Consider the following 11,191-nt stretch of genomic DNA (forward strand, 5'->3'; position numbering starts at 1 on the left):
ACATCCTACGCTCGCCAAAGGTGCGAGCGTTCCTTGCCAACCAGATCTGGTGGGCGGTGCAAGTCGCTCGGATAGCCTCCTGACATGTCCGGGGACTAGCCAGCCACTGACGTATCACTCTGTAGAAACAGTCTCCTCTCCCGCCAAACCTCCTCTGGGATACCCGTTCCACTGCCATGTCTGCCGCGCCCAAAAAGCATCCAAATAGTACATGATCAACTGACTCATCCGCACCGCAGGCCCCCACACTCCGCAGGGATCCCCAGACCACGTTGGCTCAGCACAGCTCTCGTCGGAAGGCGGTCCCACGTCACCTTCCATAGAAAAAGTGCTGCTCTCGGGTGGAGCCTAGACCTCCAAATCCAGGCACCGTCCCATCCACTCTCATGCTTCGCGCTGAATCACCCGGGCCAGATCACCCAGCCTCACACTGGCCCTGCATGAAGTGCTCCAAACCCTGACATCTGGGCCCTCGCATCCTGGTACTGGCAGAGAAAGTATCCTCTCGGCTAGATGTGCCCCGAACAACTGGTGGAGTCTGTCCACGTCCCACTCTGCCCTCCCTGGTGCTAGGAGGTCGCACACCCGGAGCCCTACTGCTGCCTCGAAATCCACCGTCGTCGGCCAATATCTCAAGGGAATGGTATCTACCCAAGGGTCATCAGTCACAACAATGGTCCGGCCATCGCCCATCAGCCACCTGGTATGGGCTAACACGGTCGGCAGGTACCTCCCAATCTCACGCCACATGAAAGAGATGCGGCGACCGCGCCGTGCCGCCTCGGGGCTCCCTCGGCCATATCTGGCTGCCATCACCCGACTCCAAAGCCCATGTGGCTCCAACAAGAAACGAGCTGCGTGCCGTGCAATGAGTGTCTCACGCCGCTCCAGAAGGGACTGAAACTCCCAGACCACCCTCACTGGTGGGTCCGACATACCCGCTCCCAGGCCACCAAATGTACCCCACGACCCCCACCATGGGACCCCCAGAGGGAAGCTCCGGAGAAGACATTCAATCTTCAACAGAGTCGTCTTAGGGACCACAGTGTTGGCCATGAGATATACCGGCATGGACCCAAGCACCGATCTGACAAGTGTCAGCCTCCCCATCATGGATAGTGAAGATGCCCTCCATCCCTCCAGCCTACTCTCGACCCGCTGCACCAACCCCGAGCACTCCGCCACTCGTAGCCTCCGGCCCGTGATGGGAACTCCCAGGTAAACCAGAGTCCCCTCCTACTCGGGCATCTGCAAGATACTCCTGATCTCCTGTCTGACCTCTGCTCTCTGTGCTGGGGCTGAACTGGATGGCTGACTTCGTGAAGTTGATTCTCTGTCCGGATGCCGCACAGTAAGCTGCCAGCACTCTGCGAAGTACACGTGCCTCCGAAACCCGCGCTCTGGACAAAAGAAGACAATCGTCAGCAAAAAAGTAGGTGAGAGACAGGTCCCGCCCCCGGTGCTGGAGCATAGGACTCCAGCTCCCGGCTTGCACACGCCCTCTGGAGGGCACGGGACAGTATATCAGAAACAAATGATAAATAAATAAGAGGATAAGGGACATCCCTGCCGCAAGCCCCATGGTGGACTCAAAAAACACCGAAGGTGTGCCGTTGACCAAAATAGAGAACTTTGGCCCCTGGACACACCCTAGGATCCATCCAATCCATCGCCTGTGGAAGCCATAAGCCTCCAGTACCCTCCGGAGAAAACTCCATCTGATCCTGTCATAAGCCCTCTCCATATCCAGCTTGACAGCCATCAAACTGCCCCGCTTCGATGCTCGCTGGAGATCCCACATCATCTCCTGAGCCAATATGACATTGTGGGGAAATGTTCCTTCCCGCAATGAAAGCCCCCTGCTCTTGGCTGATAATTGCCTGGCAGTAGGGGCTTTATCCTGCCCACCATGATTCTCGCCACAACCTTGTACAAGGTTGTGCACAGACTGATGGGTCTAAAGTGACCCGGCTCTACTGCCTCTTGGCGTTTCGGGATGAGCGTAATGAAAGTGGCCTTCCAATCCTCAGGCATGGCTGCCTGGGTGAAGAAACACTGGACAGCCTCGATCACAGCTTCCCGAATGATACCCCAATATCTACGGAAGAAAAAAGGGGGAACCCATCTGGTCCTGGAGCTTTGTCCGCTGCCAGCGCCCAGACTGCCTCCTGCACCTCCTCCGCCAACACCGGCCGAACCAGGGTCATATTCTCATCATCAGTAATACCTACATCAACCCGCGGAAGGTGGTCATCAGCACCAGGGCCTTCATCCTCAGTCCATCTGGCGCGGAAAAAGTCGAGTAGAACCTGTCCAACGGCAAGCTCACCCTCCACTCGGCGGCCAGACCCATCACGCAGTGAGTGGATCATACTCCGCTGACGCCGAATAACCGTCGTCCGATGAAAAAACCTAGTGTTGCGATCACCCTCATTAACCCATTGGACCCGAGATTTCTGTCGCCAGAAAATCTCATGCTGCCGTAGCAGTGAGTGGTGCGTCGCAAGAAGCCCCCGAAGATGAGACATGTCATCCTCCGGGAGTGCACCCCGTAGGTCTTCTCTCTCCTGTAGTGTCGTAATCTCCTCCTCCACCCCCTCCAATCTCCGGAAAATATCACCCACTACCTCGCGATTCCAACGGCGGAGCCGCCGTTTGGTCAACTCGAGTTTGCGTGAGACTCCGCCGCATCGCGTCCCCCCCCGCACCGGAACAACGCCACGCCTCGCGAACGATGTCCCAGGACTGGGGGTACGACAGCCAAATCTTTTCAAAGCGAAAAGGACTATGGTGACCCGATACCGATGAGGTCGAGATCAACAAGGGGCAATGGTCTGATGCAATCCGGGGTAAGTGGCTAACTCGGCAGGTAGGGAAGTAAAGGATCCAGTCTGGAGAAGCAAAGGCCCTATCTAGCCGCTTCCCACACCCTAAGCACCCGCCAGGCTGATTATTGCACCAGGTGAACCGTGGCCCGAGAAGCCTAAGTCCACCAAGCCATTCAGCTGCCACAAAGTCGCGAAACTCCCTCCTATCATCCTATCAGTGAAAAGGCGCACCTCCCCTCTTTTCATCCGCACTTTGGATACAATTAAAATCACCAACTGCCACCGTTGGGATACCCTGGGCAAGCAAGCTGGTAATCTCATGCCAAAGGGGTCTCCTGACCCCTGTAGTCCGTGCTCGCATACACACCGCACAGCACCCAGGGGTCCGCCTCAGGTTCCGAAACAACCATCCACTACCTGTTGAGAACAGTTGTGGAAGGCATCAATCCTCGCCACCCCCCGCCTCCACAGGATCAAAGGCCACCAGACAGCCCCTGGGACTCGACTGCATAGGTCTCCCAGTCCCTCCCCAGGCGTCGCCTCAGTCGACCAAGCCCTTCACCAGACAAACGTGTCTCGCAGAGAAAACAAATCTCAGGACAGTGGAGCTGCACTAGCCGTTTAAAGGAGGACATGAAGGCCGGCTTGGCCGCCCCCCTACAATTCCAGGCTAGAATCCTCATGGATCAACAACTGCTCGGTCGGGCCTCAAGTACCTCCTCCCCCTGGGCCTCGGGAGCTAGCTCAGGCTGGCGGCCTACATCCCCAGCTGCTCGACCTCATCAGATACCTCGCACATGACTGCCGCCCTGATGAGTCGCACGACAGCTGGGTGGTCCCCCTCTGCCGTAGCTAAGCCCGTGGAGCAGTCACCACTGGCATCTGCATTCGGGAGACCCTCATATGGCGCCTCTCCGAGCGGCACCCCTGTCGCCTCATCACGAGGCGTCAGGGGCTCCACCAAACCTGCCTCCAGTGGCACCCCTGGGCTAGCCAAGTGCTGCTCGCCCAAAGCTTGGATCAGAGTACCAAACCGGTAGACACCATCGGGCCCTCTCCCAGAACCCACAAATGAATCCCAAGGGTCCCGCCCAGGAGGGGTCTGACCAAACAAGCAGGTGGGTTCCCTGCACTGGGACAGGTCCTCGACCTGGAGACCTATACTGGAAAGGGCCAGCTGGCTCCACGAGATCCCAAGACGGATCATCCTGGACCTGCACATCCTGAAAGTCCTGCGCAGCCCCAATCCCCAAACACTCAGCTGACTGGGCTTGTAGGCCCCCCGCTGAAGGTCCACTAGGATCCCCCCCTAATAGAGCTAGCGGGCCCCGTCCCTGCAGCAAGGGCCGCGGCCCAGATCGGCCCAACCCGCGCAGCCCACGGAGAGCCCGCGCCAGATGGGTGTGACCCGTCGCACCCCGTGCACCCAGCTGGGCCCGCACAGCCCCCGTCCGTCGCGAAGCCCGCGGACGCGGCCTGCTACCCGCGCGCGACTCGCCAGCGGCGCGGGGCGCGCCATCGGCGCCGGGCGAGCCATCGGCGCCGGGCGCGCCATCGGCGCGGGGCGCGCCATCGGCGCGGGGCGCGCCATCGGCGCGGGACGCGCCGTGGGCCCCGCGCCGGGCTCTGAAGGCCCGGGCCCGGCGGCCCAGCCTAATCGACTAGGCCTGCTTGCCTGGGCCCCTTGGCGGACTAGGGCCCACCGGGGCCCTGGCCCGCTTGGCGCAGCCCCGACTCGGCTCGCTGGGCCCAGAGGCGACCAGGGCCGAGTCCGCCGCTCGGTCGACCTCGTCGAGGTCATCGACCGAGTCGACCCAGAGCGGGATCGAGCGCTCTCGGTGCCAGTCCTCCCCCCCACCCGCCGGCTTCTGTGGACACCGGTAGGGCAGCTGGCGATGGCGGTCGAGTGGCAGGCGACCCAGGCCGCGGGTCAGACACGGACATCTCCGGTCTAGCTACCGGAGAAGGCGGTCGGGACGGCCCCGATTCAGGCACTGGTGGAGCCTCCTTCGGCCGTGGTGGTCGAGACTCCCGCGGCGGAGGCCTCCGCCGCGTCGCCACCATCCAGGGGCCAAACACCAGCCCTGGGTTCTCCTCCCCTACACCGGGGGGCGCCGAAGCCGACCCGCCGCCGGGGTCCACCGCCACAGGTGGCGGATCCTCCACACCAGAAGCCATCGGGAACCGGCAGGCCGCCTCCAGGTGGCCCATTCGCCCGCACCGGGGGCAGAGGAGAGGTAAGTTTTCGAAGACGAAGGGCTGCCACCGCACCTTCGGTGCTTCTCATGTAACCAAAAATCAAAGAAGTTGCAACCAAGTTTCATTTGTAATTAAGTTCAGTTTTTTAATTAAGTTTATAACTAAGTTCGGTTTTTAGTTGTTGTAGCAAAAAATATATCCACGTGTCATGTACTATAGTTATCTAAAAAATCAATGCAAGGATGATCCATCCTCCATATTTTACATTATGACATTTTGTCTTATGCTTCCATTAAAATAATGGATTTGGATCACTTAAGAGTAGCTATATTTGTTAGAGGAAAGTCCCATCTTAGCTCTGAAAACTCAATTGGTCTCATATATATATTCTTATAAATGCCCGTATTTTCTTTGCAATCTTTTCTGATCATTGGAGTCGATTCTATATAGAGAATCATCCGGACAAGAAGAAGTCCAGCAAGAGAGTACTACATTGTAGCTTGTAAATCGAGATTTTTGAGGAAAATTTTTGACATGTATTTGGATTTGTCTGTATACTTGTAAGGTAAGTATCCATCCATTTTTTCTAGATTTTTTTATTAACTAATATAACTTTTCCGTATCAAATAAATTATAAGTTGCTTTACATGAAATTTATAGAACTTTGCATTAGATAGAATTAATATTGGACATAGCTTAGAATTACTATTGCTTTCGTAGTTTAATATTGGAAATACTTTTTAGGTTTCTTATTTTGATTTAGTATTTGAATAATTGATGTCAGATTCTTGTGAATTAAAATTCTAGATAATTCTTATTAACTTGGATTTATTAATCATTAGAATTTTAATTTTGGTTACTTTTTTTTATTCCGCTACATTATTTATGATATCATGATGAAAGCCTTACAAGTTTTCCTTGCAAGCTTGTGGGAGAAGTACCCTATGAGCATGTAGCAGATTGTAATATCCCTGTCTCTCAATTTTGGGTCGAAAGATTGATAAATGATATAATTTAATATAAGATGATATTATGTAATATGTTAGAATAGTATTTTAATTTAATTATATATTATTATTCCTAAATTATTATTATACTGCATGGTACTTGTGCATAGTAGTTGTGAAATATAATTAGTAGTTCATAAGAAAATTTTTTGAGAGTTTTGTGGGCTACATATATGGTTTACTGGTTGGATACAAATATCACAATAGCATGAAATAGTATTAAAATATAATGTTAGAGCATAATAACAGTAAAAAAAATAAAAGTAATATTATAATTTAAGATATATTATTGTAATAAATTGGTAATTTATGCATGATATACATTACACTCATATGTATGCGAATGGAAATATTGTGCAACTGTATAAACGGGTTTTAGTTCATCTAAGGTCAAAAAGGATGAAATTGGCTTAGTGGCGTTCCAAGTACGCTATAAATGCAACTTGTGTGCATTGTATGTGATGTGATGGAAAAGAGGAGAGGAAGGTAGATGAGTGGCTGGGGAAGGCAGTGGTGGTGAGAGAGGAGTGGTGCAAGAGCTCGTAGAGTCGTGGTTGAGAAGGGAGAATTGGAGAGAAGGGTGAGTGCAAAGCGATAATTTCATGTTATATATTATATTATATTATACTATATTGCATTATATTGTATTGTATATTGTATAAAATCGAGCCGAGTTAATTATACCTAAGTCTAGCTTGTTTATAAACATCCTCAAATTTTAGGCCTGCCCAGCCCTTCGGGCTTAAAAAGTAGGCCCAGATCCATCTAAAATGGTTTGGACTCTCCAGCAACTCTATTGGGGTGGCGCGCGCGCGCATATATATATATATATATATATATATATATATATATATATATATATATATATATATATATATATATATATATATATATATATATATATATGTATATATGTATATATATGTATATATGTACACACACATTCTATATACATATGTGCGCGTGCGCGCGCCCCCCTTGGATCTCCTTATAATACATGGGGTGTAAAGAGAGGTCTTTACACCTACCATAAATTGCATCATCCAAGTTAAGATTTTGACCCACCGGAGAAGATTAGATAACTTAAAATATGAATGCATAAAAAAACATGTTCTTTGGAGACTCGAGTTATGCATCAAGTGATCCTGCAATCAACACACCATATCCTCTCATAAGAACTAAATATTCAGATGACTTTTTGCATAAGCAAAAAGTTCCTGAAATCCATAATTTTTTGTATATGATGGTTTGGACCTCATAGATTATATATCAATGGTTTAGATTTATAATTCACAACTTGCATCATGAAATCTTGTAGCGGTGAATTATACATTCGAAACTAAGAATTTTTTGTTGATTTGAATCAGACGAGAACACAGAATTATAATTTTCTTGTTTGATCCACTCTATGTTGGCTTTTACATTTTGGACAAATTATACATTCAAAATTAAAATTAGCACTAATAGTCCATATCTATTCTAAAGGCGTCTTTTGTTTTATAATATATACGACCAAAAGTATCCTTATCAATAAGTTCTCTCTCTCCATCACATAGCAACCCCTCAAAATTCCAATTCTTCCACCATATTTTGATGATACTACTGAAAAGCCATCTTGAAACTAGCTCGCCCATCAAATACTAGAGAGGCCGAACAAAGAGAAAGGCAACAGAAAAAACCAAGAACAACATGAAAGGGTAGTTTTGCAATTTTATGTACATGGAGTCGAATGTGCTGTGAAGAGTCAAAACGTTGAGAGCTTGTATTACATAAAAAAATAAAATCCGTGCAGATTTATTATTAAGCAACTTATAAATTATAATGTAATATCCCAATGGCATGCTATGCAGAGTAGATCGACCGTGCCGGCTAAAAATTTAAAATAGACACCAAATAAACAGCAGAAAAGAGATGATGGAAGAAAAATAATTGGGAGAGGGAAAAAAATACTTTATTAAATAGATGAGAGACAAAAGCTCTCTTTTACTCTTTACCAAGAATGACAATTTTATTCTCCTTCTCTCTCTTTTCTAATGCCACTCTCTTTTTTCTCAAGCTACTCTCTTTTTCTTAAGAGATACTAAACGTCCCTTTAAATAGAGTGGGATGTTTGATTCCTACTCAAATTCAACACACACTAAAAAGATAATTTATCACTACTAAAGGATAAGGATAATATTTATCACTACTAACGGATAAGGATAAGACTTATCGCTACTAAAGAATTAGAATAACACTTGTAGAATAAAACTAACAATGATTTTCAACACCGACTGTAACCCTTACAAAGGGTCGGCCAACTAAAGCTTGCCAATTAGCATATTAATCATTAATTAGAGCCCACCATATGACACGTCCAGAAGCACGTGACTGAATTTGAATTTCAAAGAACTCAATAGCTAGCGGCACCTCGGCCAAAATCTCGAACAACCTTTAAGATCACGCCAGCCAAATGGGCAAGATGCAATCCATGTGCAAAATGCCTTCGCCTGATTCTCAGAACGTGCGAAGGTCTGCCAATTCTGGCTGACCCATGTACCCGAATTATGAAGCAATAGGCTCTCGCCTTCGCCTATATAATATATTCTCTGGGAGACTTTGCAAGTAAGTGCTCAATTGCCCTAATAGACTACCAAGAACTTCATTTGTTTTCTAAGTATCGTCCTAACTTAGTCTCTTACTGGACGTGCTCTAGTAAAAGGACTTCTTCGTTTTTACTGTTTCAGGTTAGAGTGCGGTCGTGGATTAGAACACCAGCTACAAACTGTCCATCTTAAGTCGCAGCCCTACACAATTCAAGCAGCCGATCGACAAGTCTACCAGCATCCAATACCTCTCCGGCTCGGTACCTTGGGCAAGTCAATCCTCAGCGGCAGCACAAGGTATCACAACAAGATATATCATGACAAGTGCTAAATGTATCACAAAAATATATCATGACAAGTGTCATGGATATTTGCCATAACTACATATTATGACCCCATGACATGTAAAGCACTTGGAGGAAATTGGACTCGTAGGATGAGCAGTCGTGACACTCATCTGATATCAATTTTTCCCAATTATATATGATCGGAGAAGTAGACTTCCACTCGGAGCTTGTGCATTTATATTATTTCTTTTACAAGCAAAATGAAATGCGTAGGAACATTAGCGGAGCGGATTCAGATTACTAAAAAAATCAAAATTAGATTTGAAATCCATCAACGCTCTCTAAAATTAAAACTAAACTTGAATAATTTTTAAAATAAAAAATTATAACCGCCATCAAAAAAATCTAAAAACCATTGAACTTTTTTTTATTTTATTTTTGTCATAATTTTAACATATAAATAACAAAATTAAAGATACCAATTATAATTTCTATAATATAATTCATACCAACTCAATTAATAAATATGTCTAAAAATTATATGCGGTCAAAAGTTATCATTGAGTGAAATATGAGATGGTTCAAATTATTTCATAAAGTTCCTAATTTGACTTCATATTAAATATAAAATGTATTAACGATATTAACGGTCGGGTATTTTTGGTTTTAGATCTAGTTTCAGATTTGGTTTCGGATCAGATATGGACCAGAGAATTTGTCAAAGCTGAATTTTAAAATCATCATCGAAACTTTCTTTATCTAATTTTTTGCTAAAATCATTTCATTCATCATGAACAAAAATCATATTTGTGTGCACCATAGAAGGAAATATGGGGGAAGATTTCTTTTTTGGTACATTTCTTCTTATGCTTTTCTTAAGGAGAAAATCTAAAAGTTAGATAGAGATAAGAAAATTTATACTAATAGAATCCATCAGGTCCCTTTTTTTAAAAAAAGAACAAACAATAAAAGAAAATTGCACATACCAAGAGAGATCATCAGTAAAGAAAGACCATCCACATTCTATAAACTGATGTATCAATTTATCTGAAGATGCGTATTAGAATGGTGGATGATTATATTGCTAGGCATGTATTAACTAGCTATATAGTATGTATTGGTAAATATTATATTCTAAAAATTACCCATCGATTTATCTGAAGGTATGCATTAAGTTACTACTAAGTGCATATCAAAGAAGCTTATATTATATATCTGAAATCAATGAGCGTGTATTATTTGACGGAGAAGAACGGAAATGCAAGCTATTTCTTCACCTTTATTGATGCATAAAATTTTTCTTTATTTTATTTTATTTTAATTATAAATTTGATAAATTTTCTTAAATTTTTTTTAACTTTATTTAATTTCTGAGTTACTCCTTTACTATGCACGAGAAGAAATGCGGTATAAAAAGAAAAAAAAATCCCGCTCACATGATTTCCGTTCCTACAGCGCTATGGCATTTGTTCGGCTTTTTTTTAATTATTTTTATTGCATATAGGATCGCCACGACATCCCGTTCCGTTTGCGCTAGCCGCTTGATTCTCCAATCGCCATCTCCAGCGGTAGATAAGGACTGTCACGTTCTTCGAGGCTTCAACCAGCCGCGGAAGCGGACGCACGTACTTCGAGGCTTCGATCAGCCGCGTAACCGGCGCTGCGGGAAAAAGATGGTAACCCTATCCCGCGTGCACCACGCCTTCTTCCTGTGGGCCAATCACCGTGGTGACGAGCGGGAGAAAAATTATACCGTGCGGGAACCCGATCAGGGGGAATTATTATACGGATCAGGTCCAGTGGACCATTAAATCCAACGCAAATGTACGGTAGATATCAAGCCCCCCTGATTTGACCTTGAATTGTTTAAACTGATCCACTATCTAATAATTAAAACCCGATCAGACTTCTACGTGTCCATCAGAGGCCTTTACTTTAGGACGCGTGGAGCGTTCGAGGTGGGGCCGACCTAGATGGAAATGATTTACCGCGCGGATCCAAAAGTAAACGTGATCATGCCTCCCTCCCATTGCCTCACCTCACGCCATAGACGCGTGTTCTCCACCAAATGCCTTTCTTTCTCTCGAACCATCATACTGCCCCCTATACCCATGAAGCGTTTCCACGAATTTTGTTTTTTCAACGAGTCCTGCTTTGACTGATATTTCTTTACTGACGGAAACCTTTTTTATCTACGTAATTTACGGCAAAATAGTGATCCCTAGTGTTTATATATATATATATATATATATATATATAAAAGATTGATAACCTATATTATGGTA

The sequence above is a fragment of the Phoenix dactylifera genome, unplaced genomic scaffold (genome assembly GCF_009389715.1).
Source record: "Phoenix dactylifera cultivar Barhee BC4 unplaced genomic scaffold, palm_55x_up_171113_PBpolish2nd_filt_p 000414F, whole genome shotgun sequence".
NCBI classification, from domain to species: Eukaryota; Viridiplantae; Streptophyta; class Magnoliopsida; order Arecales; family Arecaceae; genus Phoenix; species Phoenix dactylifera.